We start from the raw sequence: 12504 nt of genomic DNA, 5'->3' as shown, positions 1-12504 counted from the left end.
AGCAGAAGCCTAGAAATAACTAAGATCACAGCAGAACTGAAGGAGATAGAGCCACAAAAAACTCTCCAAAAAATCAATGAATCCAGGAGTTGGTTTTTTGAAAAGATCAACAAAATTGACAGAACGCTAGCAAGACTAATAAAGAAGAAAAGAGAGAAGAATCAAATCGACGCAATTAAAAATGATAAAGGGGATATCACCACCGACCCCACAGAAATACAAACTACCATCAGAGAATACTATAAACACCTCTACACAAATAAACTGGAAAATCTAGAGGAAATGGATAATTTCCTGGACACTTACACTCTTCCAAGACTAAACCAGGAAGAAGTTGAATCCCTGAATAGACCAATAGCAGGCTCTGAAATTGAGGCAATAATTAATAGCCTACCAACCAAAAAAAGTCCCGGACCAGATGGATTCACAGCTGAATTCTACCAGAGATACAAAGAGGAGCTGGTACCATTCCTTCTGAAACTATTCCAATCAATAGAAAAAGAGGGAATCCTCCCTAACTCATTTTATGAGGCCAACATCATCCTGGTACCAAAGCCCAGCAGAGACACAACAAAAAAAGAGAATTTTAGACCAATATCCCTGATGAACATCGATGCAAAAATCCTCAATAAAATACTGGCAAACCGGATTCAGCAACACATCAAAAAGCTTATCCACCATGATCAAGTGGGCTTCATCCCTGGGATGCAAGGCTGGTTCAACATTCGCAAATCAATAAACATAATCCAGCATATAAACAGAACCAAAGACAAGAACCACCTGATTATCTCAATAGATGCAGAAAAGGCTTTTGACAAAATTCAACAGCCCTTCATGCTAAAAACGCTCAATAAATTCGGTATTGACGGAACGTACCTCAAAATACTAAGAGCTATTTATGACAAACCCACAGCCAATATCATACTGAATGGGCAAAAACTGGAAAAATTCCCTTTGAAAACTGGCACAAGACAGGGATGCCCTCTCTCACCACTCCTATTCAACATAGTGTTGGAAGTTCTGGCTAGGGCAATTAGGCAAGAGAAAGAAATCAAGGGTATTCAGTTAGGAAAAGAAGAAGTCAAACTGTCCCTGTTTGCAGATGACATGATTGTATATTTAGAAAACCCCATTGTCTCAGCCCAAAATCTCCTTAAGCTGATAAGCAACTTCAGCAAAGTCTCAGGATACAAAATTAATGTGCACAAATCACAAGCATTCTTATACACCAGTAACAGACAAACAGAGAGCCAAATCAGGAATGAACTTCCATTCACAATTGCTTCAAAGAGAATAAAATACCTAGGAATCCAACTTACAAGGGATGTAAAGGACCTCTTCAAGGAGAACTACAAACCACTGCTCAGTGAAATAAAAGAGGACACAAACAAATGGAAGAACATACCATGCTCATGGATAGGAAGAATCAATATCGTGAAAATGGCCATACTGCCCAAGGTAATTTATAGATTCAATGCCATCCCCATCAAGCTACCAATGAGTTTCTTCACAGAATTGGAAAAAACTGCTTTAAAGTTCATATGGAACCAAAAAAGAGCCCGCATCTCCAAGACAATCCTAAGTCAAAAGAACAAAGCTGGAGGCATCACGCTACCTGACTTCAAACTATACTACAAGGCTACAGTAACCAAAACAGCATGGTACTGGTACCAAAACAGAGATATAGACCAATGGAACAGAACAGAGTCCTCAGAAATAATACCACACATCTACAGCCATCTGATCTCTGACAAACCTGAGAGAAACAAGAAATGGGGAAAGGATTCCCTATTTAATAAATGGTGCTGGGAAAATTGGCTAGCCATAAGTAGAAAGCTGAAACTGGATCCTTTCCTTACTCCTTATACGAAAATTAATTCAAGATGGATTAGAGACTTAAATGTTAGACCTAATACCATAAAAATCCTAGAGGAAAACCTAGGTAGTACCATTCAGGACATAGGCATGGGCAAGGACTTCATGTCTAAAACACCAAAAGCAACGGCAGCAAAAGCCAAAATTGACAAATGGGATCTAATTAAACTAAAGAGCTTCTGCACAGCAAAAGAAACTACCATCAGAGTGAACAGGCAACCTACAGAATGGGAGAAAATTTTTGCAATCTACTCATCTGACAAAGGGCTAATATCCAGAACCTACAAAGAACTCAAACAAATTTACAAGAAAAAAACAAACAACCCCATCAAAAAGTGGGCAAAGGATATGAACAGACATTTCTCAAAAGAAGACATTCATACAGCCAACAGACACATGAAGAAATGCTCATCATCACTGGCCATCAGAGAAATGCAAATCAAAACCACAATGAGATGCCATCTCACACCAGTTAGAATGGCGATCATTAAAAAGTCAGGAAACAACAGGTGCTGGAGAGGATGTGGAGAAATAGGAACACTTTTACACTGTTGGTGGGATTGTAAACTAGTTCAACCATTATGGAAAACAGTATGGCGATTCCTCAAGGATCTAGAACTAGATGTACCATATGACCCAGCCATCCCATTACTGGGTATATACCCAAAGGATTATAAATTATGCTGCTATAAAGACACATGCACACGTATGTTTATTGCAGCACTATTCACAATAGCAAAGACTTGGAATCAACCCAAATGTCCATCAGTAACAGATTGGATTAAGAAAAAGTGGCACATATACACCATGGAATAGTATGCAGCCATCAAAAAGGATGCGTTTGCATCCTTTGTAGGGACATGGATGCAGCTGGAAACCATCATTCTCAGCAAACTATCACAAGAACAGAAAACCAAACACCGCATGTTCTCACTCATAGGTGGGAACTGAACAATGAGATCACTTGGACTCAGGAAGGGGAATATCACACACAGGGGCCTATCATAGGGGGGGGAGGGGGGAGGGATTGCATTGGGAGTTATACCTGATGTAAATGACGAGTTGATGGGTGCAGCACACCAACATGGCACAAGTATACATATGTAACTAACCTGCACGTTATGCACATGTACCCTACAACTTAAAGTATAATAATAATAAATAAATTAAAAAAAAAAAAGACTATGGTGAAAACTGAAATGTCATTCAATAAAACCCCGAAAGGAGCATTCCAAGAAACTGCTGTCTGACATGTGCATTCATTTCACAGAGTTAAAGATTACTCTACATTTACCAGTTAGGAAAGTCTGTCTTTGAGGATTCTGTGAAGGGATATTAAGAGGTGACCGGAGGCCTGTGGGGAGCAAGGAAATGTCTTCCTTTGAAAAATGGAGAGAAGCATTCTGAGCAACTCTTTTGTGATGCTTCTATTCATGTCATAGAGTTAAATCATTCTTTGGATTGAGCACTTTGAAATCACTGTTTCTGTGGAATCTGAGAAAGGACATTTGGGAATGCTCTTTAGAACATGAAGAAAGAAATATCCTCAGATAGAAACCAGAAGTAAGCTTTCTGTGAAACTGCTCTGTGTGGTGTGAATTCTGCTCGCACAGTTAAGCTTCTCTTTTCAATCAGCAGCATTCTAACACTGTTTTTGTTTAGTTTGTGAAGGGATATTTGGGAGCGCTTCGAGGCTTACGGTGAAAAGGAAATATCTTCAGATAGAAACTAGAGAAAAACTTTCAGAAGAGCTGCTTTTTGACGTGTGGATTCCACTCACAGAATTGTATCTTTCTTCTCATAGAGGATTGGGGAATCCCTTTTTGGAGAAAAAGCTACCAAGGGACATTCTGGCGTATATGGATGGCTATGGTTAGCATTGAAATATCCTCAGACAAAAACTGGAAAGATGATTTCTGTGAAACTGCTTTGTTACAGATATATTTATTCATCTCATGTTGATAAAAGTTTCCTTATACTATGCAGTTTGCAAACTCTGTGAAGGACGGATCCGTGAAGGGACATTCGGCAGCAAATTCAGGCCTATGGTGTAAGAGGAGATATGTTCAGATGAAAACTGGTGAGAAGCTTTCTGAGAAAGTGCATTGTGATGTGTTCATTCACTCAGGGATTTATGCCTCTTTTCTCATAAGACAGTGCTTGAACACTGTTCCTGTAAAATTGAAAAAGTGATATTTCGTAGTGCATTGAATACTACAGCGAAAAGTGAAATATCCTGAAATAAAACCCAGAAAGAAGCCTTCTAAGGAACTGCTCTCTGATATGTTTATTCATTTCACAGAGTTAAAGCTCACACTACATTTCCCAGTTTGGAAACTCTGTCTTTGAGGAACCTGTGAAGGGATATTAAGTGGAGCCCGGAGGCTAGTGGTGAGCAAGGAAACGTCTTCAGATGAAAACTGGAGAGAAGCTTTCTGAGCAACTGCTTTGTGATGTATGTATTCATCTCATAGAGTTAAATCATTCTTTGGATTGATTAGTCTGAAATCACTGTTTTTGTGGAATCTGAGGAAGGACATTTGTCAACGCTCCTTATAATATGGAGAAAGAAATATCCTCAGGTAAAAACCAGAAGGAAGCTTTCTGTGAAACCGCTCTGTGTCGTCTTAATTCCTCTCGCTCTATTAAGCCCCTCTATTCATTGCACAATTTTCTAACCCTGCTTATGTTTAGCGTGTGAAGGGATATTCGGGAGCACTTTGAGGCTTAAAGTGAAACAGGAAATAAGTTCAGACTGAAACTGGAAAGAAACTTTCCGAGGAACTGCTTTGTGAGGTGTGCATTTCACTCACAGTGTTAAATCTCTCATCTCATACAGCATCAGGGAAACACTTTTGGAGGAAAAGGTACCAAGGGATATTTGGGAGCATGTTGATGCCTATGTTGAAAAGGGAAGTAGCCTCAGACAAAAACTGGAAAGAAGCTTTCTATGAAACTGCTCTGTGATATGTGTATTCATCTCACATAGATAAAGCTTTCTTTACATTATGCAGCTTGGAAACTCTGTCATGGACAGATTCACGAAAAGACAATTGGCAGCACATTCAGATCCACGAAGGGATATTCGGGATCACATTCGGGACTATGGTGAAAAAGGAATTATCTTTAGATAAAAACTGTAGAGAGTCTTTCTGAGAAACTGCTTTGTGATGTGTGCATTCCACTCAGGGAGTTATATGTCTTTTCTCATAAGGCAGCGTTTGAACATTGTTCCTGTAAAACCAAAAAATTGATATTATGGAATGCATTGAAGCCTATTGTGTAAAGTGAAATATCCTCAAATAAATCTCAGAGGGAAGCGTTCCAAGAAACTGCTCTCTGATATGTGCATTCATTACACAGAGTTAAAACTTACTCTATGTTGGTCAGGTTGTAAACTCCGTCTTTGAGGAATCTTGAAGGCATATTAAGTGGCACCCAGAGGCTTGTTGTGGGCAAGGAAACGTCTTCTGATGAAAACTGGAGACACGTTTTCTGAACAACTGCTTTGTGATGTGTGCATTCATCTCAAGAGTTAAACCATTCTTTGGATTGAGCAGTTTGAAATCACTGTTTTTGTGGAATCTGAGGGAAGACATTTGGGAACGCTCCTTAGAATATGGAGAAAGAAATATACTCAGGTAAAATCCAGAAGGAAGCTTTCTGTGAAACTGCTCTGTGTCTTCTAAATTTCTCTTGGTCAGTTAAGCCTCTCTTTTCATTGAGCAGTTTTCTAACCTTGTTTATGTTTAGCATGTGAAGGGATATTCGAGAGCGCTTTGAGGCTTACGGTGAAAAAGGAAATATGTTCAGACCAAAACTGGAGAGAAGCTTTCTGAGAAACTACTTTGTGAAGTGTGCATTGCATTCAAAGTGTTATACCTCTCTTCTCATACAGCATCGGGGAAACCCTTTTGGAGAAAAAGGTACCAAGTGATATTTGGGAGCATGTTGATGCCTATGGTGAAAAGGGAAATAGCCTCAGACAAAAAATGGAAAGAAGCTTTCTATGAAACTGCTCTGTGATATGTGTATTCATCTCACATAGATAAAGCTTTCTTTACATTACACAGCTTGGAAACTCTGTCATGGATGGATCCACGCAGGGACATTCGGGAGCACATTCAGGAGTATAGTGAAAAAGGAAATATCTTCAGATAAAAACTGGAAAGAAGCTTTCTGTGAATCTGCTTTTTGCTATGTTTATTCATCTCACATAGGTAAAGCTTTCTTTACATTACACAGCTTGGTAACATCGTCGTGGATGGATCTCCAAAGGGATATTCTGGATCACATTCAGGCCTATGGTGAAAAAGGAAATATTTTCAGATAAAAACTGGAGAGAAGCTTTCTGAGAAACTGCTTGGTGATGTGTGCATTCAACTTAAGGAGTTACACCTTTCTTGTCAAAAGGCACTGTTTGAACACTGTTCCTGTAAAACTAAAAAAGTGACATTTGGAGCACATCGAAGACTATGCTGAAAAGAAAAATGTCATCCAGTAAAATCCAGAAAAATGCTTTCCAAGTAACTGCTCTCTGATATGTCCATTCATTTCACAGAGTTAAAGCTTACTCTATATTTCCCAGGTTGGAAAGTCTGTCTTTGAGGATTCTGCAAAAGGATATTAAGTGGCAACCGGAACCTGTGATGAGCAAGGAAATGTCTTAGCTTGAAAATTGCAGAGAAGCTTTCTGAGCAACTCTTTTGTGATGTTTGTGTTCATCTCATAGAGTTAAATCATTCCTTGGATTGAGCAATTTGAAATCACTGTTTCTGTGTAATATGAGAAAGGACATTTGGGAATGCTCTTTAGAATATCCTGAAAAACAAATAACCTCAAATAGAAAACAGAAGGAAGCTTTCTGTGAAACTGCTCTGTGTCGCGTGAATTCTGCTCACCCATTTAAACTTCTCTTTTCATTGAGCAGTATTCTAACACTGTTTTTGTTTAGTTTGCGAAGGGATATTCGGAAGCACTTTGAGGCTTATGGTGAAAAAGGAAATATCTTCAGAAAGAAACTGGAGAGAAACTTTCTGAGGAGCCGCTTTGTGGCATGTGCATTCTGCTCACAGACTTATAACGTTCTTCTCATAGAGGGTTGTGTAATTGCTTTCAGAGAAAAAGCTACCAAGTGACATTGGGGAATATATGGATGGCTATGGCAAAAAAGGAAATATCCTCAGACAAAAAATGGAAAGAAGATTTCTGTGAAACTGCTTGGTGATAGATATCTTTATTCATTTCACATAGATAAAAATTTCTTTCTATTAAGCAGTTTTGAATCACTGTCATGGACGGATTCACAAAGGGACATTCGGGAGCACGTTCAGGCCTATGGTGAAAAAGGAAATATCTTCAGATAAAAACTGGAGGGAATCTTTCTGAGAAACCACTTTCTGATGTGTGCATTCCACTCATAGTTTTATACATCTTTTCTCATAAGGCAGTGTTTGAAAACTGTTCCTGTAAAACCGGAAAAGTGACATTTCGGAGAACTTTGAAGACTATGGTGAAAAGTGAAATATCCTTAAATAAAACACAGAGAGAAGCGTTCCAAGAAACTGCTCTCTGATATGTGCATTCATTTCACCAGGTTAAAACTTACTCTACGTTGCCCAATTTGGAAACTCTGTCTTTGAGGAATCTGTGAATGGATATTAAGTGGCGCCCGGAGGCTTGTGGTGAGCAAGGAAACGTATTCTGATGAAAACTTGAAAGAAGCTTTGTGAGAACTGCTTTGTGATGTGTGTATTCGTCTCATAGAGTTAAATCATTCTTTTAATTGAGCAGTTTGAAATCACTGTTTTTTGGGAATCTGAGGAAGGACATTTGGAAGCACTCATTAGAATATGGAGAAAGAAATATCCTCAGGTAAAATCCAGAAGGAAGCTTTCTGTGGAACCGCTCTGTGTCGTCTTAATTCCTCTCACACAGTTAAGCTTCTCTTTCCATTGAGCAGTTTTCTATCCCTGTTTATGTTTAGCGGGTGAAGGGATATTTGGGAGAACTTTGAGGCTTACGGTGAAAAAGGAAATATAATCAGACCGAAACTGGAAAGAAGCTTTCCTAGGTACTGCTTTGTGACGTGTGTATTCCACTCACAGTGTTATACCTCTACTCTCATGCAGCATGGGTGAAACCCTTTTGGAGAAAAAGGCACCAAGTGATATTCAGGAACATGTTGATACTTACAGTGAAAAGGGAAATAGTCTCAGACAAAAACTGAAAAGAAGTTTTCCATGTAACTGCTCTATAATATATGTATTCACCTCACATAGATAAAGCTTTCTTTACATTACACAGCTTGGAAACTCTGTTATGGATGGAACCTCAAAGGGATATTCAGAAGCACATTCAGCACTGTGGTGAAAAAGGAAATATCTTCAGAGAAAAATTGGAAAGAAGTTTTCTGTGAATCTGCTTTTTGTTATGTTTATTCATCTCACATAGATAAAGCTTTTTACATTACCCAGCTTGGAAACTCCGTCATGGATGGATCCGTGAAGGGATATTCGGGAGCACATTGGGGCCTATGGTGAAAAAGGAAATATCGTCAGATAAATATTGGAGAGAAGCTTTCTGAGAAACTGCTTGGTCATGTGTACATTCCATTCAGAGAGTTATACCTTTCTTATCATAAGGCACTGTTTGAACACAGTTCCTGTAAAACTAAAAAAGTGATATTCGGAACACGTTGAAGACTATGGGAGAAAGTGAAACGTCATCCAATAAAACCCTGAAAGGAGCATTCCAAGAAACTGGTCTCTGACTTATTCATTCATTTCACAGAGTTAAAGCATACTCTACATTTCCCAGGTTGGAAAGTCTGTGTTTGAGGATTCTGTGAAGGGATATTAAATGACAACTGGAAGCCTAAAGCGAGCAATGAAATGTCTTCCGTTGAAAATTGGAGAGGTTTCTGAGCAACTCTTTTGTGATGTTTGTATTCATCTCATAGAGTTAAATCATTCTTTGGATTGAGCAGTTTCAAATCACTGTTTCTGTGAAATCTGAGAAAGGATATTTGGGAACGCTCTTTAGAATATCCTGAAAAGAAATAACCTCAGAAAGAAACCAGCAGGAAGGTTTCTGTGAAACTGCTCTGTGTTACGTGAATTCCGCTTGCACAGTTAAGCTTCTCTGATGGTTGAGCTGTATTATAACACTGTTTTTGTTTGGTCTGTGAAGGGATATTCAGGAGCGATTTGAGGCTTACAGTGAAAAAGGAGTTATCTTCAGATAAAAACTGGATAGAAGCTTTCTGAGAAACTCCTTTGTGATGTGTGCATTCCATTCAGGAGTTACACCTTTTTTCTCATAGGACAGTGTTTGAACACTGTTCCTGCAATACCGAAAAAGTAATATTTCGGAGTGCATGAAAGACTGTGGCAAAAAGTGAAATATCCTCAAATAAAACCCAGAAAGAAGTGTTCCAAGAAACTGTTCTCTGACATGTGCATTCATTTCAGAGAGTTAAAGCTTTACTACATTTCCCAGTTTGGAAAGTCTGTCTTTGAGGATTCTGTGAAGGGATATTAAGTGGCGACCAGAGACCTCTGGCGAGCAAGGAAATGTCTTCCATTGAAAACTGGAGAGAAGTTTTCTGAGCAACTGCTTTGTCATGTGTGTATTCATCTCATAGAGTTAAATCGTTCTTTGGATTGAGCAGTTTGAAATCTCTCTTTCTGTGGAACTTGAGAAAGAACATTTGGGAATGCTCTTAAGAATATGCTGAAAAAGAAATATCCTCCGATAAAAACCAGAAGGAATCTTTCTGTGAAACTGCTCTGTATCATGAGAATTCCACTCGCACAGGTAAGCTTCTGTTTTCATTGAGCAGTATTCTAACATTGTTTTAGTTTAGTGAGCTAAGGGATACTCGGGAGCGCTTTGAGGCTTATGATGAAAACAGAAATATCTTCAGTTAGATACTGGAGAGAAGATTTCCGAGAAACTGTTTTGCGACGTGTGCATTCCACTCACAGAGTTACATTTTTCTTCTCATAGAGGGTTGAGGAATCCTTTTTGGAGAAAATGCTACCAGGGGACATTCACAAGTATAAGACCAGCTACAGTGAAAAAGGAAATATCCCCAGATGAAAATTGGAAAGAAATTTCCTGTGAAATAGCTTTGTGATAGATTTGTTTATTCATCTCACATAGATAAAACTTTCATTCTATTACGCAGTTTTGAAATGCTGTCATGGACGAATTCGTGAAGGGACATTCGGGAGTACATTCAGGCCTATGATGAAAAAGGAAATATTCAGATAAAAACTGGAGAGAAGCTTTCTGAGAAACTGCGTTGTGATGTGTGCATTCGACTCAGGGAGTTATATCCCTTTTCTCATCAGTCAGTGTTTGAACAGTGTTCCTGTAAAACGAGAAAGTGACATTTCGGAGTGCATTGAGGACTATGGCAAAAAGTGATATATCCTCAAATAAATTCCAGAAAGAAGCATTGCAAGAAACTGTTCTCGGATATGTGCATTCATTTCATAGAGGTAAAGCTTACTCTGCATTGCCCAGTTTGGAATTTCTGTCTTTGAGAAATCTGTGAGGGGATATTAAGTGGCGCCCGAAGGCCCGTGGTCAGCAAGGAAACGTCTTCCGTTGAAAACTGGAGAGAAGCTTTCTAAGCAACTGCTTTTTGATGTTTGTATTCATCTCATAGAATTAAATCATACTTTGGATTGAGCATTTTGAAATCACTGTTTCTGTGGAATCTGAGGAAGGACATTTGGGGACGTTCTTTAGAATATGGAGAAAGAAATATGCTCAAATAAAAAAAAGATAGAAGCTTTCTGTGAAACTACTATGTGTTGTGTGAATACCACTGGCGCAGTTAAGCTTCTTCTTTCATTTAGCAATTTTCTAACACTGTTTATGTTTAGCGTGTGAAGGGATAATCGGGAATGCTTTGTGGCTTACAGTGAAAAAGGAAACATGTTCAGATAGAAACTGTAGAGAAGCTTTCTGAGGAACTGCTTTGTGATGTGGGCATTCCACTCACAGTGTAATACCTCTCTTCTCATACAGCCTCAGGGAAACCCTTTTGGAGAAAAAGTTACCAAGAGATATTCGGAGGCACATTAACCCCTATGGTGAAAAGGGAAGTAGCCTCAGACAGAAACTGGAAAGAAGTTTTCTGTGAAACTACTCTGTCATATGTGTATTCATGTCACATAGATAAAGCTTTCTTTACTTTACACAGCTTGAAAACTGTGTCACGGACAGATCCACAAAGGGATATTCGGGAGCAAATTCAGTACTATGGTGGAAAAGGAAATATATTCAAATAAAAACTGGATAGAAGCTTTCTGTGAATCTGCTTTTTGCTATGTGTATTCATCTCACACAGATAAAGCTTTCTTTACATTACGCAACTTTCAAATTCCGTCAAGGACAGAACCACGAAGGGATATTCGGGATCACATTTAGGCCTATGGAGAAAAAGGAAATATCTTCAGATAAAAACTGGAGAGAAGCTGTCTGATAAACTGCTTTGTGATGTGTACATTCCACTGAGGTAGTTATATCACTTTTCTTCCAAGGCAGTGTTTGAACACTGTTCCTGTAAAACCGAAAATGTGACATTTTGGAGAGCATTGAAGAATATGGTGAAAAGTGAAATATGGTCAAATAAAATCCAGAAAGAAGCGTTCCAGGAAACTGTTCTCTGATATGTGCATTCATTTCACAGAGTTAAGCCTTTCTCTACATTGCCCACTTTGGAAAATCTGTCTTTGAGGAATCTGCAAGCAGATATTAAGTGGCGCCCGGAGGCCTGTGGTGAGCAAGGAAATTTCTTCTGTTGAAAATTGTAGAGAAGGTTTCTGAGCAACTGCCTGTGATGAGTGTTTTCACCTCATAGAGTTTAGTCATTGTTTGGATTGAGCAGTTTGAAATCACTGTTTCTGTGGAACCTGAGAAACGACATTTGGGAACGCTCTGTAGAATATGCTGAAAAGGAAATACCCTCAGATAAAAACCAGAAGTAAGCTTTCTGTGAAACTGCTGTGAATCATGGAAATTCCATTCGCACAGTTAATCTTCTCTTTTCATTGAGAAGTATTGTACCATTGTTTTTGTTTAGTCTGTGAAGGGATATTTGGGAGCGCTTTGAGGTTCATGGTGAAAGCAGAAATATCTTCAGATAGAAACTGGAGAGAAGCTTTCCGAGGAGTTGCTTCGTGACATGCGCATTCCACTCACAGAGTTATACCTTTCTGCTCATAGAGGATTGGGGAATCCCTTCTGGAGAAAAAGCCACCAAGGGACATTTTGGAGTATATGGACGGCTATGGTGAAAAAGGAATTATGCTCAAACAAAAACTGGAAAGAAGCTTTCTGTGAAATTGCTTTGTGATAGATATCTTTATTCACCTCACGTAGATAAAACTTTCCTTATGTCATGCAGTTTGGAAACTCCGTCATGTTCAGATCAGCGAAGGGACATTCCACAGCACATTCAGGCCTAGGGTGAAAAAGGAGATACCTTCAGATAAAAACTGGATAGAAGCTTTCTGAGAAACAACTTTGTGATGTGTGCATTCCACTCAGGGAGTTATACTGCTTTTCTCATAAGGAAGGGTTCCTACTCTGTTCCTGTAAAACCAAAAAAGA

At 38.9% G+C, this 12504-nt stretch overlaps 1 protein-coding gene across 1 annotated transcript in view; it reads left to right on the top strand.

The window, feature by feature from the left end:
- The first annotated feature begins 2885 nt into the window (after positions 1 to 2885).
- Positions 2886 to 12504, top strand: part of GCC2 (GRIP and coiled-coil domain containing 2) — a 673733-nt gene continuing 664114 nt past the window's right edge. The window contains exon 1 of the mRNA XM_050752993.1: positions 2886 to 2889. The gene's annotated coding sequence lies outside the window, so the exon portion shown is untranslated. The remainder of the gene's footprint in view (positions 2890 to 12504) is intronic.

This window comes from Macaca thibetana, chromosome 13 (assembly GCF_024542745.1).
Source record: "Macaca thibetana thibetana isolate TM-01 chromosome 13, ASM2454274v1, whole genome shotgun sequence".
NCBI lineage: Eukaryota > Metazoa > Chordata > Mammalia > Primates > Cercopithecidae > Macaca > Macaca thibetana.
The sequence above is the reverse complement of the archived record's forward strand: the minus strand, read 5'-3'. Positions and strand labels throughout refer to the sequence as shown.